The sequence below is a fragment of the Notamacropus eugenii genome, chromosome 5 (genome assembly GCF_028372415.1).
Source record: "Notamacropus eugenii isolate mMacEug1 chromosome 5, mMacEug1.pri_v2, whole genome shotgun sequence".
NCBI lineage: Eukaryota > Metazoa > Chordata > Mammalia > Diprotodontia > Macropodidae > Notamacropus > Notamacropus eugenii.
Window position 1 is genome coordinate 72872048 of NC_092876.1, and position 27191 is coordinate 72899238.

Genomic DNA, 27191 nt, shown 5'->3' on the forward strand with positions numbered 1-27191 from the left:
CTCTAAGATGCTTTTTATTTCTAAATCTTAGGAATTTGAGCCAGGCATTCATTGAAGGATGACTGCAAGGTAAATAAGCAAAGTTGAGAACACACCTGTGTGCTCTGGAAAACAGGTTTGGTGAGGGAGGAAGGAGGGCTCCATGTAAGCGGAAAAACTGAAAAGATAGTTTGGAGTGTGATCATAAAGAGTTTTTATTGTCAGACCAGAGAGTTTGGACTTGTTCCTGGCCGTAGGGTGAGCCTGGCAGAGTGGGTATCATTGTCATTCTTCAGCAGAGGACTGACATGTCAATCTAATTACTAAAAACCTCTGACAAAAATCAGTGGTGGAGGGGGGGGCGGGGAGAATAGAAAAACAATGATAGTACAAAACATTTTAAGGTTTTATACAACCTTGTGAGACAGATGCTATTATCATCTGCATTTTACAGATGTAGAAACTGAGGCTTAGAGAGGTCAAAAGACTTGCCCAAGGTCACATAGCTAATAAGTTTCAGGGATGGATTTTGAACCCTTTCCAAGTCCAGAGCCCTATCCACTACAAAGATCTTTTGTGTCCCAGGATTTCTTTGCTGGGGGCTTGCTGCAGCCATCTACTCTCTTAAGGAAAAGAGCTGGGAGTCATAGGGAAACTGGAGTTTTAAGGGAAATGCCCTGAATTTGAGCCATTTGAGAGAGAGAGAGAGTATGGGAGAAGGTGATGTTTCTGCCATTTCTTAGCTCACTAAGGCTCAGTTTCCGCCTCTGTAAAGTGAAGGCTTGTACTATATACTTCACAGGCTCTTGAGAAAAAGCAATTTTGTAAACCTTAACACTATAAATCAATTTAAATCAAATAAAAATAAAATCAACCCAACAAATGTTTATTAAATTCCTACTCTATACACAGAGCTTTTTACTAGACAGTAGATGTACAAAGAAAAAGGGGACAGTCTCTGCCCTCAAGGAGCTTACAATCTGCTGAGTGAGCTGTAACATTGTACAGAAAAGTACTATCAGGATAAAGATTATTGGGGTAAAAAATCTAGACAAAGAACATTTGAGGAAGGAGAGATTCCTTTTAGCTGGGCAGATCAGGGAGATCAGATCTCTTTCATGGAGAAGGGGGCAGGCACCCCAACTCAGACTCAGGAAAAGGTTTCTGGAAGGGGGAGATTAAGGAATGCATTTTAAGAATGAGGAGCAGATGCAATTATGTGGAGGTGGGAGATTCTATGCTGAGTCCAGTTTGACTGGAACACAGAGTGAATTATACTTAACTCTAAACCTGGGCATATTCTCTCTCTCTCTTTCTCTCCCTCTCTCCCTCCTTCCTTCCTCAGTCTCTATGTCTCTCTTTCATTCTGTATCTCTCTGACCCTCTATCTCTTACTCCAGCTCCACTCTCCCTCTCTCCTTCCTCCTCTTTCCCAATCTCTCTTATATCTCCCTTTGTTTCTTTGTCTCTGTCTGTGAGAATATAAATTTCATGAACCATTTCTGTTCGGGGGACTGGTACTGGATGGGACAGGAAGGTAGACTGCACTAAATCATTGCCCCTTGGATCTATGGTGTATCCAAGCTGGAGGGGGCTTAGAACATAGCACTGGGAGGGAACTGTTGAGCACATGGCAGAGCTGGAAGGAACCTTCGAACACAGAGTGTCTCACCTAGGAAGAGCCTTACACTGTAGAATGACAAGAGCTAGGAGGAACCTTAGAATAGTCAAACTGGAGGGAATCTTACAGACTTCTCATTTTACAGAGGGGGAAACTGAGGTTCAGAAAGGAGAACTAATTTCCCCAAGCTCACCCAGCAGATTTGAAGCACATTATAGGACTAAACGCTGGATCTGAGGTATTCCTTGCATGACACTGTCCTGCTTCTTTGAGGAGCAACAAAATAAAAGTAGGATTTTTTTTTCTGGAAAGATTGATGGAAAAGAATGAAGACCAGACCACACCTACTATAAAAATGTCCCCACTGGTGGTTCACAGTGATGGAATCTAATCCATCTTAGACCTGGACCATCAGAATCCCCCACCTTCAGCCTCCCCAGTGCCTTTCAGTGGCTTTCTACAACCATCTCCCAGCCACAAAATCAGGTCAAACAGAGAAGCTCCCTCCAGAAGGGAAGCTGATGCCCTTGTCATCTACCTCGACCCCTTACTCCTAGGGAGGCTTTTAATAAAACTAGGGCAGAAGGGAATTGGTTCCCAGCAGCAATACCACATTGTCAGGAAAGGCTTCAGGTAGGAGGGTCAGGATTAAGAAGAGGGAGGTCTCTGGGTTTAGAAGGTTGCTAAGAGTTCCCTTTGACCTGGGAGCCTCTGCCCCTTTGACTGTTAGGACACTTGGCCTCCAGATTGCATCTGCCTAGAACCTACTACTTAGACTGACACACCACTCCTTGCTGTCCTCCGTCCCCTTAGGGATCCAGTAGCCACATCTTTGACACTGGAAGGCTCCTGGCATTGCCCACTAACCCATGAAACCAGCCCACTCCTGCTGAGATAAAAAAACAGGCAGATTCAGTTCTGGGAATTCCAGGAGCTGACAGCAGCAGGTGGCTGCCACAGATGGATAATCTTATCTATCCATTTCAGTAATCTGTCACTGAGAAGAGAGCAGAGTTCTCATAAAGACCCTAGCAGGTGAAGCTGGAGTCCTCAGGGGGGTTCCTGGGGGCAGGGACAGAGATCTTGGGGGCCTCTGAGGAGGAGGGCAGGATGGGGACACAGTATTTGGTGATAGGAGTCCTAGGAAGTGATAACAGAGGTGGAGATGAAAAGACCGTGCATTCCAGGCATATATTGCAGTTCATGCAAAGGTGTGAAGGTGGGACCTAGAATATCACATGTGATGAGCAAAGAGAAGGCCTAGACTTGACCAGGGAGTCTGGGAGGGGGAGTTATATAGAACAAAACTGGAAAGATAGGTTGGGGACACGTTATGAAGGGCTTTAAAAGCCAAACAGAAAAGTGAATATTTGATCCTGGAGGCAATAGAAAGCCACAGGAGTTTATTGAGTGAAGGGAGTGATGTGATCAGACAACACTTCAGAAAGATCACTTAGGCAGCTGTGTAAAGGATGGACTGATGAAAATGCTCAGTACTAAGTCGTATGATGATCATTTGAAAGAACTGGGGATGTTTAACCTGAGGATTGAATGGGGAGCAGGATGGAAGGAGGAAATGATCACTGTCTTCAACTATTTGAAGAGCTCTCCCACGCATTTAGAATGTCAGAGATAAAGGCTAGCAAAGAAATCATTTTGATGGCATTGAGGAAATGACAGTCAGGCTTCTGCAAATGGTCTGATAAGAAAATGACCCTCCTCTTAAACAGTAACATGAAATGTTTTTTATTAGTCATTGTGCAGTACTAGGTTTGAGCTCTCTCTCTCTCTCTCTCTCTCTCTCTCTCTCTCTCTCTCTCTCTCTCTCTCACTCTCTCACTCATTCTCTCATTGTTGGCATAATAAAACAAATTCTGCAATGAAAAAGAAAATATTTCCTCTGCTTGGGCAGAACTAGGGAAAAGAGGGAAAGCACAGAGAGACATATTTTGGCTTGATGTAAGGGAAAGCTTCCTAACATTTAGAACTATACCAAAAGGCTGTCTTGATCTCAAGAATCACAACTTCAGGTGAGCCAAAGAGTAATGGAAAGCGCAGGTATAGACAGGCTATGTTGCAAATTATTAATGATGATTTGTGTACATGTAGTGAGACTTGGTAGGATGAATCTCATGATTAGGCTCCAGCTCTGAAAGGATACATCTTAATTCAAGAAGAAGAGAATAGACTGTGGAAAGGAGAAGGTCAAAGTGCTATTGTAAATTAAGAAAATAGGAAATCCAGGAATAGGAGAACTGGGGAAACATGGTGGAGACATGTAGGTGAAGATAAGTGGAGGGCAGATTAGGAGAATCAATGTTACCATTTGAGCGTATCACAGATCCCTTCGACTGAAACAAGAAAGAGATAGAGTTTAGGAAAAATCATAAGCTGATTTAAAGGGATCATATAGCATTGGTGGGAGAATTTGAATTATCCAGATATCTGCTAAAGCTCTCTTTCTTACTGAAGTAGATAATAACTTATTAGTTTGTTAAGAACGATTCATTCTTCAAAAAAGTGGAGGACAGACAAGGGAAAGGGTTATTCTGGGTCTGATTGGGAGCTATAAGGAATAGGTTCTGGTACAGAAATGATGACAGTCTTTGGCGGGGGTCAGGATGACCGATCCATCTTAGAATTTTCAAGAGAGAAGAAAGTTAGAAATAGTTGGCCACGAATCATAGATTTGTGAAGAATACATTTCAAAGAGTTCAAAGAATGGATAAATAGAATCTCATTGCCTAAAATTTTCTAGGGGAAGTTAGACCAAAAGAGAAAGAAAGAATTTAAGAATGAAATTCCAAACGTGCAGAGAAATAATTCCCAGAGTAAGGAAAGAGGGAACTTATCTAAAGAGAAATAGTACATGCATAAGGAGCTCATTAACCAACTCAGATTTAAAATAAATGTATAAATGTATTTTCAGATTTTTTCCAATGTATTAATCAGTTGTGCTGATTTTATTCCTCTTCTTTGTCTTTAAAATATTGTTATATGAGATGGCTCTGGAGGATGGGGTGCTGCTGGGGGGAAATTATGGTGATATAACAAAAAACATGTCAATAACAACTCATTTTAAAAATACATATACACAAAACAATCAACATGGCATTAAAAATAGAGAACCAGCTTTGAAGCCAGGAAGACCTGGGTTCAAGTTTCACCTCGGACACATATTGTGGTGTCACCCTAGGCAAGTCATTGCATCCCAGAGTGATGGAAGCCAGAGGTGTCAAATATGTAGCCAGTGGGTTACATGTAGTCCCTAACCCTCTGGAGTGCCAAATTAAACTTTGGAGGAACCAAATTAAAATTGTAAAATACTTAACAAAATAAATAAAAATACAATAAACCATAGACAATGTGTGATTTTCTAAGTCCATATGCAGTCCATAGAGATCCTTAGTCTGTTTAGAGGCGTCTTTCTCCCTCTTTTCCCTTTTTGAGTTTGATGCAACGGAACTAGAAAACCCTCCAAGGCTCACTGTTGCAGAGCAGAGGCCAAGGGGCATTGATAGAGGGTGCTTTCTACTCTGGGAGTTCCCTATACTGATAACATCAAGAGATCCAGTTCCTAGGTCTCCATATAGAAGATGCAGTCAAGGGATAAATACCAAACAATGATAGATTCCTGTAAAAATAGTGTCAGGATCACTAAATCTTAGGCTTAGCTCAATCCTTTGACGATTATAAGGACAATAAAAAAGGAAAAGACAAGGTGGAAACCAGATTGCTGCTGGAGATGGATTGATAATGCAATGATAAGGGTGGATCAAGGGGACTTTGTGTGTGTGTGTGTGTGTGTGTGTGTGTGTGTGTGTACACATATGTATGTATACATTTCTCTCACTTCTATTCTCTCTCTTGAGCCCTGGTCCCATTTCACAACTATTGGACATTTTGAACTGGATCTTCTGTAGGCATCTCAAACTCACCCTATCCAAAACAGAATTCGTTATCTTTATCCCCAAGTCTCTCCCTTCTGAATTTCCCTATTTGAGAACACCATCATCCTTCCAATTAATTACTGATCCTCTTCAACCCCTTGAGGTCAAACCAGATTCATTACTTTTCCTCACGCCATATATCCAATCAGTTACCAAATCTTGTTTCTGTCTCCACAACATCCCTCAGACCCATCCTCTTCTCTCCATTCACACAGCCCTTACCCTACTTCAGACTCTTATCACCTCTCCTCCATAATATTTCAATAGCCTCCTAATCAATAGCCTCCTTTCCCCACCTCAAACTCTTCCATTTCCAATATTCCCAAGCTATTAAAATGTTTCTCCTAAGGCACAGTCCTGACCATGTCACTTCTGGCTCTCATAACTTGACCCCATCCTACTTTTGTAGCTGTATTTCATATTACTTGGATCCACAAAGTATGTGTCCAGTCACACTCCTCTCTCTTCCTTCTCTCTGTCTTTCACATATGCTCACCCATCTCCCATTTCTGTGCCTTTGCACAGGCTGACCTCATGCCTGGCATGCACTCCCTTTTCTTCTTTCCCTCTTGGAATGCCTGGTTTTCTTCAGAATTCAATTCAAGCGCCACCTTCTGTTCAACACCTTTCCTGATTCCCCCAGCCGTTAGTATCTCTCCACCCCCTCTTTCTGGCAATGCCCTCCCAGCTCATGGTTACCTTGGATTTATGCCTTTTGAGGTGTATGCTGTCTCTGTTGGAATGCAAGTTCCTTGAGGACAGGGACTGTTCTACTCTAGCTCTGTATCTCCACTGTTACTCCCCTGAATAACATCTCTTGCATATGCCCCCTTCTGTCCCTTGACACTGCCACCACCCTGGCTCTCATCACCCCATGCCTGGACTATTGCATTGGCCCTTCTGGTTGGTCTCCCTGCCTCAGGTCCCCCAAAGTGATCTTTCTAAGGCACAGACCCTCCTCTGTAAGTTTCAGTGGCTCCCTATCACCTATAGGAATAAATACAAAATGCTCTGGTTGGCATTCAAAGTCCTTCATAACCTAGTCCCTTCCTCCCTTTCCAGCCTTCTTAACTCTTACATTTTCTTCTTACGCACTCTTCAGTCCAGTAACCATGGTGTTCCATGTACAATCCCCTCCATATCCCGACTCCAAGAATTTTCACTGGCTGCCCCCCATGCTGGGGCATTCCTTCAAGTTTCAGCTAAAATAGCACTTTCTTTAGGAAGCCCTTCCGATCTCCCTTAATTTTCCCTATATTGATTCTTTCCATTTCATCCTGTATATAATTTTTCTGTACAAAATTGTTGTCTGTTGTCTCCTTGAGAGCAGAAAATATCTTGCACCTTTCTTTGTAGCCCTAGCACACAGGAGGCACTTAATAAATGCTGGACATGGATCCCATATTAGCTGTATCCGGTTCCCCACCCCCAACCTCTCCTGGCTCTGCAGACTCTGGGGGTTGGGGAGAGAGAAAAGGTGTCGGAATGAAACTGGATGAGTTGAGATCTACTTCCAATTCAACACATTGTGGTAGACAGTGGAATATAACTTGTGCTGTAAGACATGTGAATACGGAGGACAGGAGAAAAACAAACAAAACTAATGCAAAGTGAAATTAGTACAACCAAGAATACAGTATACCCAAAGAGGATAATGGAAATGGGGGAGCTGATGGGGGGGTGGGTGGGAGTGGGGGAAGAAACTTAATGCTCCAAAAAGCAGAAGAGAAATTTTAATATTAATTTGCAGAATTGGGGAACTATTCGTATGAAATTTTGCAGATCCCACAGGTCTGGCTAGTCTATTTGATGGGTTACAGACTCTGGGAACTCCCTTGAACTGAACCTTCCCACCTGATCTGGGGTTCCCTTGGGGCTGTAAGCCTTTCATGATCACTTTGTCTAATTGCCTCAGACTGCTTCCCATCCTAGATTTTATCAAAATGCCTCTGGATGGCCCCCACCTACTTCCCACCCTAGCCCTCCACAGTCTGTTATCTCCCGATTGCCTCCAGCTGTTTCCCACCTTTGATCCCGTCAAAATCCCATTCTCTTGGCTCTGACCTCGTCACCCCAGTTCCACCAAGACCCTCCCTCAACTCCTCCCAGACCACCCCCCAGATCCCTCTCAGACCACCCTCCCAGATCCCTCCCAGACCACCCTCCCAGATCCCTCCCAGACCACCCCCCAGATCCCTCCCATATTCTTTCTGTACATAAGATCCTTCTGGTCTCCGTGAAGGTGCTCAGGTCCAATCTGGCTCTGATTCTATCTGGCCCCTGCTTGTCAATACAAGCGTCACAAATGCTTAGCCGTCTTTATAAACTTTGTTTTTCTTCGGCTGAAAGAAGGCTTGGGTCGAATTCATTCCGGGAGGACCCCGGGTGTTGGTATTTTGGGGTCCCAAGCACCCCAAACCTCAACATATGGTTAGTTTTACTCAATTTTTCTTTTTTTCATTTTTATCACTTGTACCAGTAGTACTATCCATATTTTACAGATAAGCAAGGTGAGGTTCAGAGGAATTAACCGATAGGGTCATGTTTTTAATACATACATTTAGTAAAATGCTAGAGGAGAGAATCGAACTCATGTCTTTAGGTACCTCGGAGTCTCACTGACGTAAAGGTAAAGGGGCGGGGTTCTTTGTGATCTCTGTTCCCGCCACACCCTGTTTGGGAGCTAAGCACGCGAGATTGGAGTATGTTGGGGGGGGTGAGGAGGGTGTTCTTTGTGACGCACGAAGAAAAATAGTAACCTTAAGCCAATGAGCATTGACTTTTTGAAGGAGGCGGTTGCCGCTGGATTCCGAGCCAATGAGCTCCCAGGATTACTGTTGGTATTACGGTTGTCCCACCCCGCTTCCGCTCCGAGCCAATGAGCATGCTTGTTTTCGGAATGGGGCGGGCCCTTCCATATAAAGATTGGATCCGAGGACTTGGCTGTGGAGTTGAGGTCGGGGGCGGGAGTTCTGTGATGTGTGGATTGGCTCGGGGATAATGAATAAAGAAAAAAGAAAGAAAGAAAGGAAGAAAAAATAGGACGGGAGCTAGTAAATGGAAAGTAGGACCACGGTGGAAATACAGTCCTCAAGGACTTCCACTTACAGAGTCAGGAAGAACGTCAACGGAAGTGAAACACAAATTGCCCGTCACTTCCGGTCCCCTCGGCGATGGAGGCCGCGACGCCGGATGTTTGAGGACGTTCGCGGTTTTAGTTAGAGGGTGCTGTGCTCCCGGTTGTGGCCCGTCCCCTGTCAGAGGGTCGTCCTCGGAAAAGCCTCGCACTTGGGTCTTAGAGTACGAGCTCCAGAGGGAGGGCAGGGAGGAGGTTGGTCGCCCCGCCCCTGCCTCAGCTCCTCACGCCTGCGCAGTCTCGTGTCCTCGTCCCACCTTAGCCTCGGTGTTTGCGGATGGAGCTGACAGCCGTCTCTGTTCCGCTTCCAGGAATCCACGACACATGGATTAAGCGCCTCATTTGACCAGTGAGAGGCGACGCGAGCTTGTACTTGGAGGAGCCGGGCTAGCCACGTGCCATTGGACGAGTCCCTTAATCCCCGGTTACCTCCCGTGACGGAGCGCTAGATATGGGTCAGCAGGACCCGAGTTCGAAATGGGCTGCAGATACCGGCTGTGTGCCTTTGGGCAAATCACTCAGCCGCCCCCTGCCTCAGCTTCTTCATCTGTAAAAGGATAATAAGAGCATACACACCACCCCTCCAATTCCTGCTCCCTCCCCCGTCTCCGTGCTTGTAAGGAGAAAGAGATACATTGTATACAGCTCTTTGTAAACCTTGAAACTTTGTTTAAATGCGGCAGTGCTTCCCATCTCAGTGGGGTGAGAGAACTTCGGTAACAAAAGTAGTTTATGCTTGAGTAGTTAGTGTGTGCAAGGCTGGAGGCTGGGGTACTAAAATGAAAAATGACAGTTTTTCCAGAAAATAAGAGAATCCACAAAACGCCGTTCAGATATAGATGCGTTTAAAAGCTGCCACTAGATGGTGAATTCCAATAAAAGATTTCATACTTTAGCCAAAGGAAATGGCCAATGAGGGAATTTGTTTTTCTTGACTACATATTTCAGTGGGGTGGGGGAAGAGGTGAGAGGAAAAGAAAATAAACTTTTGTTAATTGAAAACATGAAAACTCTAAATCCCTGTCAAGTATCCCAACTCTTGTTACCTATCTTTGAACGGTTCATTGATTTCTGGTTTTCTAAATGACCAAGAAGGAACATTGCCTGATGTAGGCATATCTCTCAAGATGAGTTCTCAGGAACAATAATAAACATTTATTAAGCCTCTGTTATGTACAAGGCACTGGGGATACCAGCAAAAACAGACGTTCCTGGTCCACAAGGAACTTATCCTTGACAAAGAAGGAGGAAAAGTTGGGAAAAGGGGAGAGTTTTGGGGGAAAGATAAATTAATTCTGTTTTGGACATATCATGGGGAAGTGACTTCCATGCCTGGGGGAACAGTCTGTAGAGATAGGAGAGAGCATGGTGAGATTGGGGTACAGCTAACAGAACTTAAATAGTGTATGCAGGGAGGGGTTCATGAACAAAAACTGAGAAGCGGGCCAGACTCTGGAAGTTCTTAAATGCAAAGTCAAGGAATTTTTAAATATTTTATCCTACCGGTGACTGAAGGTCTTTGTCTAAGGCTTTGATAGTGTCAGAGTTGTGTATTAGAAACAAATACTTTGATAGCTACATGAAAGGTAAAGTGAAGAGGAAGAGACCAGAAATAAATAATAACAATAGCATTCATACAGTATTTTAAGATTTGCACAGCAACCCCAGGAGAGAAGTGCTATTATTGGCTCTATTTTTACAGAAAAGGAAACTGGGGCTAATAGGTTAAATGAACTAAGTGTCTGAGGCAGGTTTTGAACACAGATCTTGGCTTCCAGTCAACTCTATTTACACTAAATCTATGACAGAATTCCAGAGTAGGTTACGAGGGCTAGATATAGGGTGATAGGAATGGAAAAGGGGGGAGGGGGGAGATGGATATGACAATGTAGATTTGATTAATAACTGATTAACTGAACTGGGGGTGGTCAAAGGGGAGAGAGAAGTTTAGAAGAGAAAGGCATTATTTTAGTTCTGTACATGTTGAGTTTGAGGTGCCAGGGAGAAAGACACCCAAGTGGAGATGCCATGGGCCTGGATTTCAGGAGAGAAAATAGGGATGGATATAGAGATTTGGGCATTTATCAAGGGGATAGCTGAACCCATGGGAGCTGATGAAGCAACCGAGAGAGGATGAATGGAGAAGGTGGTGGATAGCTTTGGGTGGCACCCACACTTGCTCAGAACAAGTGAGTATATCTATTCAACGTGATGGAATTTTCAGAGGACCAAGAGATCATAACCGAAACCACAGTTCTAGAACAGGAAGGGATCTCAGGTCAACTCTTTCATTTAACAGAAATGGAAACTAAGGCCCAGGGAAGTGAACTGACTTTCCCAAGATTACATAGGTAGCATGAGGTGGTATTTGAGTAGTCATTCCACTCCGGAAATAGTGTTCTTTTCATTGTATCTTGATGTCATGAAGTCAGAGTAGGAGGGAGGGCAATTGTCAGATGATGCAAATAAGTCAAGGAATATGACACAGAGAAAAAGCCTTTAGATTTAAAAAAAATTTTTCCTAAATATTTCCCAATTACATTTTAATCTTGTTTTGGGTCTGGAGTGTTGTACACCATTTGGGCCTCATGCTGCCTTCAGGGCACTGTGGAACACTTCTGTTCTGGAGAATTGCCAGTGAAAGGGAGAAGAGACATAAGATTATTTTTGTTTTTAGCATGGGGTTTGACTTGAGCACACTTGTAAGCAAAGGGGAAGGAACCAGTGGAGGAAAGATTCTTTAGTAAAAGAGAAAAATGGAGAATAATTGTTCAGTCACATCTGACTCTTTGTGACTCCATTGGGGGTTTTTTTGGCAGAGATACTGGAGTGGTTTGCTATTTCCTTCTCCTTCATTTTAAAGATGAGGAAACTGAGGCAACCAGGGCTAAGTAATTTGCCCAGGGTCACATAGCTAGTAAGTGTCTGAAGCTGGATTTGAATTCAGGTCTTCCTGACTTAGGGCCCAGTTCTCTATCCACTGTGCCATCTAGTTGATCTGAGAATAATTGAGTGCTATATAAAAATCAGTTATTTATTGAAGGGAAGGAAGAAAGGATGTGTGGAGTCATAAACGGGTTTGAGGGTCATAGAATTGAAAGGGACCTCAGAAGCCACCTAGTTCAATCCCCTTTTAGCTCCTGATTAGTCAGAGTTTATAACTCACCCAACCCAGACCCCATCACACATCCTGCTGCTCTTCAGTCATCTTCTTGTCATGTCACCACCCCAACCTTTAGCTTTTGGAACAATAATCAAATGAACACCCCCATTTCTGGAAAGGATATATCGATAAATTGTCCTATGACCAGCTGAGATTCTATCTGACCTGCTTGTCAATACAAGCATCACAAATGCTTAGGCTCCTAATAAACTTTGCTTTATTTTGGCTGAAAGAAGGCTTGAGTCAAATTCATATGGCAGGACCTGGTGTGTCCATTATGGTTCCCTGACCTCAACATATGTTTTCCTGCCACTCACCATATCTGTGGTTCCTCAGTCCAAAACAACAATACCTCCATATATAGTATTATCTTTTCCTATTAGAATGTAAGCTCATTGAAGACAGGGACTGTCTTGTTTTTGCTTTGTAGCCCCAGTATGTCTGTTGCACAGTGCCTGGCACATAGTAATCAATCTTTCCTTCCTTCCTTCCTTCCTTCCTTCCTTCCTTCCTTCCTTCCTTCCTTCCTTCCTTCCTCCCTCCCTTCCTTCCTTCCTTCCTTCCTTCCTTCCTTCCTTCCTTCCTTCCTTCCATTAGAAGTGAAATTTGGATCCCATTCCATCAATTCCTAAATCAGTGCCCTTTCCATTCTAGTATATTGAACAGATGAGCATGTCTGTGGGAAAAGGGATTTGGAGGTGGCTTAAGGATGAGCATATTTGAAGTAGTAACTGGGGGAAATGTGATAGAGAATCAATCAGAAATAAATACAATTGCCACACAGTAGTGAGAACCCAGCTAAGTTATATCCAGGAGTATGCAAGAGGTGATTGTTCCTTCTTTTCAGCATATTTATTTCCACCTCAGAAGTGGGCAAAGGTTACAAATAGGAGCTTAATTTGTTGTTTTGTTGATTGTCTAGACATAGGACAGTGCTGGAGAAAATGTTAATAATAAATATTAAAAGTGTGCCATGGTACATTTCCTCCCCCAGAGAGTTGAATTTTAAACGTTTACCAGTACAATTCTAATCATATCAACCCAGCACCTGTGGTTTCATAGCTTCCTTCAGTAGCATTCTATTGCTCTGGATTAGGAGAAGAGAAGGCAGATAGTGGGGGTGATCTAGAGTTAGGGCTTGTTGTTGTTCAATCATTTCAGACTCTTTGTGACCCCATTTGGGATTTTCTTAGCAAAGATCCTGGAGTGGTTTGCCATTTTCTTCTCCAGCTCATTTTGCAGATGAGAAAACTGAGGCAAATAGTGTTAAGTGACTTACTCAGGGTCACACAGCTAGTAAGTGTCTGAGGTCACATTTGAACTCAGGTCTTTCTGACTCCAGGCCCAAAACTTGGTCCAACTGTGCCACCTAGCTGCCCCAACTGAGGTTTAGGTGGGAACTACTGCTTGATGTAAGATGGGTAGTACCTGGTTGAAATGGCAAATTACAGGTTAAAAGGAGGGAAGGAGATGAAAGGAGGGAAGTCACGTTGGAGTAAGGGGTTTGACTAGCAAATAATGAAGAAATTGAGGAACTAGAGGTTATATTGAAGGTAAAAGACAGGTTTAAGTGGAATTAAGTAATAGAAGAGGTGGAAGGACAGGAGATTCTGATCAGATAAACAATGTTCTGGTTGTAGGTAGGGAACAAGAAATATACCTATGTAGTCTGGGGGTATCTTTTGTGAATTTGGGAGTGATCAGTTGTTGGGCTGAATCCTGATGTTAAGAATTGTGGAAATTATCCTTTATTTGTTTTTTATTATTAGTTCCTTGGTGGGATGAGGTTCAGGTGGATCACTAGCTAATGTTTATGAGCTCAGTCCAGAGAACCCAGGGTGTCCAAACATAGGACTGCCTAGTGTAGCACTGAGGGGAGTTTTTGTATCCTGACTCCTAGTTCTCTTATTCAGATGTACTATTTATAAATTTGCATATATTCTCTGGTTAATAAACTCTATTAAATGCACTCATGAGTTGGAATGTTCAGGTGTGCACTGAAGGGAAAGAGAAGATTGGCTTCTGGGAAAGGGAAACTGAACACAGTGTCTGTGACAGAAGACCGGAGAGGCAATTAGGGTTTGCATAATATAGATTAGGATCTCAGTAAGGCAAGTCTGCTGAGGTGCTGGGAAAATCTACGAAGCTTGGTCCTTCAGGTTGGGGTTCACAGATCAAGGGAAGTTTTATAAAGAATTCAGGTTAAAGTCCTGAGGTCTTCTGAGAATGAAGACTATGGATCAGTGAATCTTAAACCCCAGCAAATCCCTCTGTTGTGTGTTGGTGAGATAAAGACAAACATGGAAACTTATAATCTATGGAGGAATACAATACATAAAGCAGTTTGAAGTGTGCTAGGGTACTGGAAATAGAATAAGGACATAAGACTGGCAAGGTAGGGAAGTTCATATTTAATTCTGGGGATCCACTGAATGAATACTTAGGAGCAGGAGAATGATGTGATCAGACTTGTGCCTTAGGAAGATTATTTTGGAAGGAGGATAGGGGACTGTGAATCTTAGGCTTTATGATAGTGAATTGTTAAAAGTTCAGAGAAAGGGTCTCAAGGACTAAAATGTTACCAGGGAAGTAAGCTCAAGGGAGCCTTGGTTGAGAGACTCTTTCTTAAAAATACGTTCTAATGAAACACATTTCTGATAAGGGAAAAAAGGGAAAGGTGTTTAAAGAGACTGAGGAAGTTGTTCTAGAAATTTGTTGATCAATTTAGATTTACAAAGAAAGGATATAGAAAATGGAAGCAAAAGCCAGTAAAACACAAGAGTTGAAAACACGAGTGACACCTTCCTGTCAAAATGTTGGGGTGTTGAATCCAATAATTAGCAGAAAGCAGTAGTCAAAAGGAGCTGTGTTGGGGACAAGGGAAGACCAAGGGAAGGACAGGACCTCCATGTGCCCAGGTAGAATCAGAACTACTCAACTCTTCCAACTGGGAAGTACAGAAGAGAAATGGTTAATGGGTTTTGGAATCATCAAGACTACAAGACCAGGATAACCTTATACTATATTATACCACATTGCCTCTCCTATATGGATGGCACTAAATTCATTTTTGCTGAGAAAATGAATTCATTTGTAGGGCACTTGTTGGCTATAAGGTCCAGGTCCTTGGCTTGAGACCCTCATCACTCTAGCGGGAAAATGAAGCGAGGGTGAAGTATTTGAGTGTTGGACGGATATGATGTGGATACAAATGGTACCCTAATGGTCGGTAAGGATCACTGAGGGGGTCTGAGCCTCATTCTATAACCCATTCTGTAACTTGAGGGTATCCTAATGCCTTTTCCCCCTTATCTTGAAATATCCTGCAACTTGTACCAAAAGAATTGCTTTTGTTCCCCTTATCCTGTGTTCCCTATCCTGTCATTCATCTTGCTCATCCTGTATCATAAGTTTTCTTTATCTTGCAAGCAACCACCTTCCTCACCTTCTTTGTACTTAATCTTGTCCCTAAATCTCCCACCTCCATTAGAAGCCCTAAAAATCACATCATCATCATCCTACAGGCTGTATAGCTTTCTGTCTGCGTAAGTCTGGTTCTTTTCCTATATCAGTGGCTTTGTTTAGCTCCTTGCTAAATCTCAGGCCTGCTGTTTTTGCATAAATAAAGCTCCCATTGACTAAGGAGAAGGTCTAAGTGAATTCTTTCAAATCTGAACCAGCTCTCCCAACTCTGACCTCAACAGTAATGGAAAAGACTCAAAAACTGATTAAGTATCCTTCATTAACTCAAAAAATATTTGTTGAAAGCCTACTATACATATATGTCTATGGATCATCTTGTTCAGTAAATATTTGTTGAATGAATGAATGAATAGAAGACAATCCCTTAGGCTGCTGTTTACAACTTCTTGCCATGCTCACCCCAGGCAGAAAATGAAGATGGTGACAGCTGCTGACTCTTCAGGACTGTGTCTCTATCTGCTGGTTCATATTTGGGCTGTTGGTTCCAGTAGAAGGAGGTGCTGCTGCTATGGTTCCTGCTGCTATGATGTAGTGATAGGTGGTAGATAGGCCAAAGCTAGACATGAAGCAGGCAGATGGTCTCAAGGAAGTACCGACATTCATCTCAGGCACCTGCAGCAAAGCGCCAGTGGGTAGAATTGTAAAACATTCAGTACAGAGCTCCTGCAGCCACTCTCCCTCTCTCTTTTCTTAGCAGCCTGTAGCCTTGCTCTCTTAAGCTCCTTGCTTAAGTGGAGAGTCTTTGCTCCAATGCCAAGATCAAAGCACCCATTCCCTAAGGCTGGAAATGTCTTTTTATCTTGTGGGCTATGGATTTTTGGTTCTGACAAGTGCAGAGAGGGAAATGGAGGGAGAGGTAGGAAACCAGAGGGAATTTGAGGATCTTGCTTTCTTCTCTTGCCTAGACAGGGCTTTCCCCAGCATCTCCTGCTATTAGCTGATAACTTGGGAAATGCTCTTTTCAAGGTCTTTTTTTCTTAGGCAAAAGCTTCTCTTCCACCCAAGGGGACCATATTACAGATAGTCTGTTATAAAAGGGCACAAATACGTACAAATGAGGGGTTGAAAGTGGAAGAGATGGGGCTGGGTGTGAAGGGATGTCCTCAGTGGGTGAGCTGACCAGGGCTTTCCCTCACCTCAGTCAAGGCAGCTGTAGTGCAAAGATCCCAAGTTTGGAAGTCTGCAGACTTGGGTTCTATGTCCAGTTCTGTGACTAAACAGCTTTCTGACCTTGGTTAAATCCCTGCTCCCTATGAGCCTCTTTTCTTTTTTAAAAAAAGAAAGGGTTGCCCTTCATGATCTTTAAGGTCTCTTGAAATCCTGAGTGCTATAATGACCATGATTTTAATACATAGAAATCAAATTAAAGTCAAAGGATAGCCTTGAAAGGATAAAGAGATCTCAAAATACTGTGCAGGGAGGGCCTGAATTAGGGAGCAGTACCCTGGGATTAGTGGGATTATTTGGGTTGATTGTATGCATTGAAACCATGGCTCTTTATTTACTTATTTTTTAATGCAACCTAAAACCCAAAGCCCACTGATATGGGACTGTCCCATCATTTGTGGAGATCAGTGGCCTTCTGTCACATAAGGGGCAGGAGAGATGGGGAGAAGATGGACATGCTAGCTTTTCTCTAGCTCCAGAGTATTTTCATTCTCTTTGGGCTTTGAGAAAGAACACAGCAGATATCTTCTCAGAGTCTTCCTTCAGCAACCTGAAGTGGGATTGAGACATTGATCATCGTCAATGAGGAAAAGTCCCATACAAATGGACTTTGAGACTTGGGTTACATTCCAGCACCAGCAACAGTGCTCCCTCCCTATCCAGCCTACTGGGCTAGCATTTTGGGTTTCTTTCAGGAATGGAGTGGCAAGGGGCATTGTTATTCTGTTTCCACCTAAGGCTTTGACTGAGGGGTAGGATAGGAACAAGATAAAAGAGGGCAAAGATAGGAAGACTGAAGTTTAGGGAAGGAAAGAAGACTGGGTATCACTGGATGCCTCTGAGAAGGGCTGGGTTCATCTTGGGAATGGAGGTGAGCTCTGGGGGCAAAGTGCTAAAAAAGGCCAGGGCTTGAAATCCAGGAGAGAACTGGAGGCCAGTCCTGACTTGGTCATTGAATAGCTGGGGATGATTAGAAATCAAAGAATAATAAAATAGAATAATAAAACAGGTTACATTTCTCGTGTCTTTTAGAGTTTTTTTTTCCCACAACAGCTCTGTGAGAAAGGGCAGTGCAAGAATGGTATCCAGTTTTATCTGCCTCCTTCACAAAAAATGCAGATGACATTCAATGCCTCCAATCTTTGTAGATGTCTCCATTTACTCTGGACACTTGGGTGCCATGCTTCTGGTTATGAGCATGTTCAGACTTAGCTCAGTTGAGGCTCAGGTGATAAGCCATTTGGGGGCTGTGCTTATAACCTGCCTAACTTTGTGGGAGCTTATGCCACCCTGGCAGTTTCCCGGAATTCAAGGTCACCTCTGTACCATGATGAGATGATATCCCCATTTTGCAGATGAGAAAACTGAGACTCCCAGTAAAGTCATGTGATTCAAATCACAAAACTAATAAGCGGTGGATGTAGAAGTTAGATGCAGGCCTTCTTACTCAAACCTCAGTGAGTAGTTTTTTGTTTTTGGGGTTTGTTTTGTTTTTTGTTTTTTTTACAGATCATGCTTCAGGTTAACCTTTATAAGCCTCAGTTTCCCTACCTGGGGGGATGAGGAAGACAGAATAATAATCTCTGTCCTATTTACCTCAAAGGGTGGTTGTATGGATTATATGAGATAAAAGACATGAAATTGTTTTATTGCAGATGACTATACACATGTGAGAGATTGGTATGAGTTACTATTATTTTCAGGGCAGGCTTAGGCTTACCTGTCACTGGGGTGGGGAGCACTGGCCAGGAGTCCTCCACTTCCGACATGTCTTCCATACGATACAGCCAATCACAAGCAGTGTGGAGGAGGACAGCAGCACAGGGATGATGATCACTGGGGTCTGCAGGCTGACCACATCTGGGGACCGCCAGAAGAGGGGAGAGGCCCATCAGAGAGAGGCTGGATGACCTCTCCAGGGAGAGAGGAGCCTTCTTCTATCAGCCAGCAAAGACTTGGTGCCCATTTGCTGGGTATCTAGTCCTGGGTCTGACTCTACCCAGGGGGACTCCAAGAAGGAGAAGAAGACACAGAAGATGCATACTTCTCCTCCTCCTCCCCACTTCTTCCCTATGACTTAGTCTTCCGGTCTAGTCTTGTTAAAGAGATAGGATTCTCCAGCAAACAGTATGAATGGCAAGATGGTATTATGTGTAATGTCACAGTGTGCTGATGTGATAGAAAACTAAACCATTCCCCATGCAGAATACAGAATATTTTAGGTGTGTGTGGCTTTTGTATTTGTTTCCTGGGGAATCTGAAGGCTGCCCTGGCATCCACAGAGTAACAAAGGAACCAGAGAAAGACTTCTGGCATGTCAGATAGGAGCCTAGGATTTAGACCATCAAGCTTAGCCTACTACCAGCTCCAGTCCACAGGAGGTGAGACCCTCCTCTTTGAAGATCATCACATAAGGGCACTCTGGCCTAAACAAGGGAATGAATATGCCCAAGGTCACCTAGGTAGGATGCAATCTTTCCACTTCAGTTTTCTATTGTGGAGGATTTATGGAAATACAGACTGGAATTGGCCATGTTGGTACATCATAGAATGACAATGTTTTGCACCAGTGGAGAAAGGAGTCACATAGATGAAGTCACAGTGTCATCCAAATAGGAGGCCGGTGTCAATGTTACATGCAAAGACTGTTAAAGAAGGGAGGGAAGGATCTGTCCAAACTGGGATTATCAGGGCAAACTTCACAGACCAGAGTGGACATGAGCCTTGACATTGACAGAGGATTTGGATAAAGAAATAGGAGGAAAACATGACAGGTGAAGGAACTTGGTGTGCATTGGAAGGAGTTCAATACACCCCTTAGTTTGTTCCGCTGAAGAGCAGACAACATCCTTAGAAAGACAAAAACTACGGGGATAGGAGTGGCTGCTAGTTGGGTTCTGGTTTGTGTCCACAGTCCAGTGTGAGATCAGCGGATTTTGCCATAATGGCCAAGGCCAGCTGTACCAGGGACTATTAATACTTCTTACTTCAGGTATCAAGGCTCACTTCACATACACAGTAGCTAATGATTACCTACAAAGGACTCCTCCAAAGTCAATACAGGTCTTGTTACAGAGGAGGGAGGGCACACCTGCCTTCTGAACCCTTCGCTTCCCTAGCATGGGCTTGAATAGGAGCTCCCGGAGCCCCTGTTTTGCTCCTCACCCTGCCCAAGAGCTTGGCATCAGTTCGGGAAAAATAACTATGGCCTGCATGATCCCAAGGGGCCTTTTCTGGTTCCCCTGCCCCATGGCTCTTGGGATTCCCTTCCCTTCTTCTCTTTCAAGAACTGGTCTGGTTCATTAAAAAGAAACCCAAGTAGAGAATCAGGAGACCCGAGTTCTATTACCCGCTTGGTTACTGACATCCTCTGAGAATTTAGGCAAATTCTTAACATAGCTCATCTTCACGCTTCTCTTCTATAAAATGAAGAAAATGCCTATACTTCCTTTTGTGGAGATAAATTTAGATAATGTAGGTAAAAGTACCTTGGGAATAAATGAGCATTTATACAAATGTGAGCTATAATGATGATGACTTTCTTAGGGAAGAGAATTTTGGAGTTATCTAATGCATCGAAAGGGAGAGAAAGCCTGGGTATCCCTCTTATAGACAGCTTCTGAATCACTAAATGATGGCATTTAATTCTTCTTGGTGTTTCGAACTCCCCATTGGTGCTTATTGATTGATGGAGCTGATAGGAAGGGGGCCTGTGGAGAGAGGGAAAGGAACCCTAGGGATATTTTACAGAATACAGACTTGGTCAGGATTATTAGACTTTTGCAGCTGCCCTATGCCAGCTCCTGGATCTCTTGTACCAGCTAGGATGCTGGTGTGGGAGAACCCCTAGGAGCCAGAGCACTCACTTGACTTATTCTTGACCCCAAGTGACTGGATGGGGTAACAGCAGAGGAGGGGAGGACCTCACCTCCTGTGGACTAGAGTGGGTGGTAGACTGAGAACATCTGGCAGTGTTGGCCAGAAGTTGTCACTGGTCGCTGGTCCCACAGACAGATTGAAGTAGGATAGAAGACTACCAAGAGCCTGGGCAAGAAGGGGATTTCTACTTACTGCATCGATAGTCAGCACTGGAGAAGTTGCATGGATGATTGATGCTCATGAGTAGAGTTGTTCCTCAACAGGATTGTCAAGTGCAAAGTGGGGATGAGGCCTGATGTTCTCAACTTCAAAACCTGTGAATGATACATTAGTCAGAGGCATGAACCCAGGACTTTCCCAGCTCTGACCCCACCTCATCCTATTCCACAGAGTGCCCTTGGTATCAGAAGCTGGCCTTTGTCTCCCTTCTTCCTAGCTCCTGCTAAGAATCTGGCTTCCAGAGCCTGGATCTTCTTCCTTCTGGGCTTTATTTCTTCAATTTCAACATTGGGAGGGACCTTAGGTTTCATCTACTTCAATGTCCCATTAAATTCAAGAATCCTCTTTATGGCTTCCTGACACACCCAGTGATGGGGAGCTTACCTTGTATGGCAGTTCATTCCATTGTGGGACAACCCTGTTGGAAAGTTGATTCTCCAACTAAAGGCAACCAACAAATCTTGATTAGTATTTTTAAGACAAACCAAAGCACGTTTTATCTTTTTCATGGTGTATACAGTGGTGTGTTAGGAGAGAGGACTCCTGAATTTCTAGAAATAGAAATAGCTTCATAAGAAGTTCAGATAAATCCCTGGATGGTGGAGTATTATCCTTAATAGGAACTACAGGATTGCCTATCTTCTCAAGAGTGACATCAGGGAGGGCAATCCTAGCTTCCCCAAACTTTCCCCTTACGCCCAAATCCTGAGCTGGAGGGATATGAGAGCTAACTCTAGGGCATGGATGATGTCTTAAGTATTCTCCTTATCTGTAAAATCAGGCAGCTTGATAAGATGGTCATTAAAGTTTTCTCTAGCCCTGACAGTGTCTATCTGAAGATCCTTTCTAGTTCTAACTTTCTATGTGTTTCCCTTCATCCTTATACCTACAAGGTACAAGGTCAATGGGGGTTTTCATGTGTGTATCTTAACTTCTGTACCAGACTTTGAACTCCTGAAAAGCAGAGACTGTCTTACTTTGTTCTCTGTTCCCAACCATATCAAGCATAGGGCTCTACCCAGAAAAGAATAGTGTAGTATAGTGAAAAGAATGCTAGAAAGGTAATCAGAAGGCTTACAAACTTCCTAATAAGTAGAGCTGCACAAAAATGGAGTGGACTGCCTAGGAATGTCATAGGTTTTCCCTCATTGGAGGTCTTTGGGCAAAGACTGGATGCCCACTTACCTGGGCATGTTATAGAAGGTGTTTGGTTTTTTGGGGGGTAGGGAACAGGCATGCTTTGGACTGCTGAGGTCCTTTCTAATATTGATATTCTGTGACTTGGGTTCCAGATCTAACTCTACTACTTGTTAACCATGTGACTTTGGGCAAACCACCTCTTCTTTCTGGGTCTGAGTTCCCTACACTGCAAAATGAGGCAGTTAGAGTGTCTCATCCCTTCTAGCTCTTACATTCTGTGTATCTATGATTTTATTTTGTTCCCTCCTCAGGAAAAGTCTATGAAAATGGAAGGCCTATGGGCTTTGCAAAACCAGCTGCATTTTCTTTCTGGTCTGTGAGAGGAAGAAATCTTATGTATTTCATTCTCAAGTTTGATCTCACAGCAACCTAGATTGTTGGTAGTGAGGAAGAGGAGGTGGCGAAAGGAGGAGATATAGGGGGGTTGACCTTGAAAGCTTCCCTGGGAATTAGAATTTAATGGGCAAAAGCAATCTGCCTCATGCAGGCTGGTCAGGGAAAGACAGAAGGGGATAAGGGGGAACTTTGGGAAAGCCTTCTGATCTTCAGTCTCTCCCTGTGTGAGGCCTCTAATCTAAGGACATTAGCTACTTCTTTTGGGAATACAGGTATACATTAGGGGCTGCTAGGTGGTGCAGTGGATAGAGCATCAGTGCAGGAGTCAGGAGGACCTGAGGTCAAATCTCACCTCAGATACTTGACACTCACTAGCTGTGTGACCTTGGGCAAGTCACTTAACCCCAATTGCCTCATCCTGGGTCATCTCCAGTCATCCTGATGAATATCTGGTCACTGGATTCAGATGACTGGAGGAAAAGTGAGGCTGGTGACCTGCACAGCCCTCCCTCACTCAAAACAAAGTCAAGTGCAAGTCTTGTCATTATTTCTCTGATGGCGTGGTCTTCTTCAGCAATGAAGGATGAACACACACACAACAGGTACACATTACAATGACTAGAAAGATGGATCTCTTCATAGGGCCTGGATGGAACTTTTCCAAAGTAACTTGGATCTGAACCCAGGTTCTCTGACTCCAGAGCTGTTTCCATGACACCATACTAATAAGACAATTTTAATAGGGATAAATGTGAAGCTTTAAATTTTAGGTTCAGAAAAGCCCACCGTACAAGTAGAAGGTTGAGGAAACGTGTCTGGATAATAGTTCACTGAAAAGATCTAGGGACTTCAGCAGCCTGTAAGCTCAGAGTCAGTAGTGTTAATGTGGCAGCCAGAAAGGTTCATGCCAACAGACTATGGTACTAAAAACAGTTTCCAGAATAAGAGGTGAAAAGTCACAGTGTCCTCTGTCCTAGGCAGACCAGCTTGAGAGTATTATGGCCAGTTCTGGCTGTTACCTTCTAGGAAGGACATTGACAACTGGAGGGCATCCAGGGAAAGGTGAACAGGATGTTTGGGGGACTCGCACAATGAAAGGAACTGGGCCTGTTTGGCTTGGACTTAGGGGAACATGTTAGCTGATTTCAAATATTGAAAGGGCAACCATGTGGAACACGAATTAAGCTTGTTTGGTTTGGCCTTGGACTGCAGAATTAGGAGCAATGGGCCCAAGTTGCTTGAGAAGCAGATTTGGGCTCAATGTAAGGATGAAAAAAAAAAAAACCCTAACAATCCGAACTGTCAGAAAGTGAAATAGGAACTTTGGGAGGCAGAAAAGTACCCCATCATTGGACTTATTAAAGGGAGGCTTGCTGAACACTTGTCTTGAGTTCAGTTGAGACGCTGGATCAGTAAGTTGTGACTGGGGGTTTGAGATGAGATAGCTCTAGATTACAGTTAGACAGGGAGGATTGGTCCAGGTGGGGCACTGTACTGGGGGCTCTGGGGAAACCTGGAGGATCTGAGTGGAAAAGGGAGAAGGAAATGGAAACGAAAGTGGCCCTGAAGATTCTGGAGACCCTTAGGTACCAATATCTAGTGCTCTCCCCATTTCCCATCTGCTTACAGAGACAGCTGTTCTGCACTGTGTCCCTGGTTAGAGAGGAGTTCCTTTGACTTGGGTCTTGGGAGTCCCAGGCATTTCTGAAATTAGTGATAGATCTATGCTGCTGGTTCTTTCCCTGGGGAAAAAAATCCCAGAGCTCTCTGGTTCAGATCTGAGATCCCAGGGCTTACATATTACAGTTCTCTGGGCACAAAAAGACTCAAGGGTCCAAATCCACTACATGCCCTCCATCACCCCAGCCATCCCTATTCCCAAGTCCTCCCAACACCCACCTGGGAATCCGTGAAGCTCCAGTGATAGGCCCAGGCTAGGCAAGGGGTAGGGGTGTAGTCCCTTTCTGTGGCTGCTGCCTCAGGCTCGCTCCTGCTTCTGCTCTGGCTTTGGACTTGGTTACCAGTGTACCAGGTGTGGGCAGGTGCTGACTCTGTCCTTGGAGGGGTGGGGCCTCTCTAAGAGCCAGGCCTGCCCCCTGGAGGAGAGGGCTTGGAACAACCTGGTGTAAGGACCAGTCAGCTGTTAAAGCAACCTGATGCACCAGAAAAGGAAGGGATGGCTTGACCCATGTGTCAGGGTCCCTCTGCTGAGCCTGGACCATGGGCCTCTTACTTCTTCTCAGGGCTCTCACACTTCAGGGATCTTTCAAGATTTCCCTAGAGTGTGAAAGGAGACTCAGGTGCCCCTAGCACTATTTGTCAAATCAACTAAGGCTTTAGTATCACTCTTCCCCATCTCTTTGCCTTCTCTCAGAAAATGTCACTAGGAGAGGGGAAAAAAAATTCCTAATTAGAAATTAGAGTAAATGACTTAAAGTAATAACAAGGGACATTTATACGATCATCTCTGATGACAAACAACATGTTTACATCTCACTTGAGCTTTTCTCCCAGCAATCCTGTGAAGTAAATAGTGTAGAGATCACAGTTCCATTTATGGTTAGGAAGCAGAGATTCAGAGAGTCATCCAGCTAGATGGTCTCTGAACTGGACAAAAGCAAAAAGAGGTCCTCTATTACACCCTATGACTGGGCAGAAATTTCTTCTATAATTTTCAAGGTAAGCAGCATCTCGCCTATTCTTGGAAACTCCCATTGATGGGGAACCCACTATTTTGTGTTAGTGATGCTTTGTCTCATATTGATCTGGACTATTTCACCCTTCCACCCATGGCATTTGGCCCTAGAAGAACAGCCTTAATTCCTCTTTCACAAAACAGTCCATACTCCCAGCATTCATGCTTGCCGAAATGTCTTTCTTGCTAAACATCCCTAGCTACTTTGGATGACTCTCAGGTGACCTTGTTCCAAGTTACGCTGCCTTCTTCTTCACCTCTCTTGGAGATGTGTTCTACCTTGTCAATGTTCTTTCTAAAATGTGATGGCAATCTACATGTCGTACTCTGGATGTGGTCTGATTATGGCAGAATACAATGGCAGGCTATCTTATTCTTGATTAGAGTGAACAGGGTGACTGATGGACAACCTGACCATGGTCCACTGGCATTCATGAGTTGTCCAAAGGCCCAAGGGAGGTCTATGGACCTTGTGGAGAATTTATGGGAGGACACTGACAAGTTGCCCAGAAGGAGAAGGCATGGAAGGATTGCCATCTGTACACAGTAAAGAGAGGGCTTGCATCAATGAGATTGCAAAACCATTGCAGTATGGAAATATTCTTCTAGTCACAGAAGCGTTATACTGACTTTGGGGGTGATCATGCCTTAGTCTGTGCAGCAACAAAATTAGCGGGTTATATTGTACTAAAGTCCCTTCTGTCTCTAACTCCTTTTTTTTCTAAGACTCCTTCCAGCTTTAACATTTTGTATCCAAAGTTTCTGTGCCCTGTTTATATACCATGTTCTAAGACTCTCCCAGCTCTGACATTCTATATTCTAAGGTCCCTCCCAGCTCTGATATCCTGTGTTCCAAGACTTCTCCCAGCTCTGACATTCTGCGTTCTAAGGGCCCTCCCTGCCCTGACATTCTGTGTTCTAAGATCCCTCCCAGCCCTGACATTCTGGGTTCTAAGGACCCTCTCAGTTCTGATATTTTCCATTCTAAGAACATTTCTGGCTCTTTGGCGTCATCATTTTGCCTCCCAATCTGGCCTATGTCTAGATTTGCTTCCCTAATCCTCACAGCAGTCTAGGGCAAGATCAGGAGGATGCCCTCACCTCCCCAATATTCACCTTTGCCCTGACTTCAGAGATGGGGCCGAAGTTTCAGAAAGCCCTTTCCCTGCTTCAGTGAGCCTCCTGAACTCCAAACCTGATCCCGGGTTCTTAACTCGAAGGAGTTAGGGTGGGAGAAACAGAGCCATGAGTCTGGGACAGAGATGAGAGAGCAGGGCCTTGGAGCTTGAGCAGTCAGCTCCAGGGGAGTTGAGCCCTCCCCAGGGGCAAGCTTCCTAGATAACAGGAGAGAGCTGTATCCCTCGAGACTGTTTTTGTTTTGCTAGGTGGTTTATATGACTTATTTTCTATCCTTGCAGAACCTCCAGAGAGAAGGTCCCAAAGTTCTATGGCCCTGTCCAACTCTAAATCTGTATGATACTGGAACTGACACCTTTGGCAAGATATTAAATGACCCCATTTGCTTTTGAATCTATTATGCAATCTATAAGATGGAGTCAGAAGTGAGGAGCAAAGCTGCCTCCCCTCTTCTGGAGGAGGAGGATTGGATGTAGTTAGTTAGTCACTTCCCTGGCCCCATTAAGTGGGGGCTGGGAGATAAAACAGCTCCATCTTTGCTTGTGGAGAGAATTCCTTTGACACAGTGTTTGTGGGTGGGCTGGAGCTTATCCAAGCCCCACTGTGGCGGGGGGGAGGTCAGACCTCGAGTGGGCCAGTGGGGAACAGCGCTGGTGGGTGTCCTCACAGAGTCACTCCTCCTCCCTGGGTCAGCGGATCCCAAATCAAATTCCAGTGCCCTCTAACCAATACCTGCAGTCAAGCAAGGCTTCTCTGCCCTTTCTGATTGGTCCTTTCATCTCTGGCCACCCTCATCACTGTGGCTCCACTCATCCTTCGGAGGCAGGACCTCAAGGCCAAGAGCAAAGACATTCTTTCCTCTCTGATTTGTTCTCGTCACTTCCCCACTTAATCTCCTCCCCCACTCCCTTCAAGGACTTAATCTGGTATTACAGTAATTTATCTCCTTATCATCAAATATAAACATTTATAGATCCATAGATAGTCTGAGCTAGAAGGAACCTTATTTTTTGACATTACCTGGTCCAAAGTAACTCTTCTGGCTGCTGCTTAAAATCATCCAAAGCTTTTGTATTGGTGATCAGCCCTTACCTCTGCTTGGCAGACCTCAGATCTTTCCCCTTGGCTTATATACCTTTGTGACGTTTTACCTTTCAAGCATGCCTTCGGTTTTTCTTGCAATCTGTCACTTAGTCATGTCAGAGACATAGTATAATTTGCTCCAG

At 44.1% G+C, this 27191-nt stretch overlaps 1 long non-coding RNA gene across 3 annotated transcripts in view; it reads right to left on the reverse strand.

Moving 5' to 3' along the window:
* Positions 1 to 26880, reverse strand: part of LOC140504563 (uncharacterized) — a 28598-nt gene extending 1718 nt beyond the window's left edge. The window contains exons 1-6 of one of the 3 annotated variants that reach the window (XR_011967149.1): positions 24033 to 26880; positions 20982 to 21038; positions 20571 to 20692; positions 18220 to 18359; positions 15732 to 15944; positions 8659 to 11304 (exon numbers count right to left, since the gene is read on the reverse strand). This is a non-coding gene — a long non-coding RNA (uncharacterized lncRNA). Of the gene's footprint in view, positions 1 to 8658; positions 11310 to 15573; positions 15945 to 18219; positions 18360 to 20570; positions 20693 to 20981; positions 21039 to 24032 lie in introns of those variants that run through there. The other 2 variants (XR_011967148.1, XR_011967147.1) reach the window with 2 other exon arrangements.
* Between the last annotated feature and the right edge of the window lie 311 nt (positions 26881 to 27191).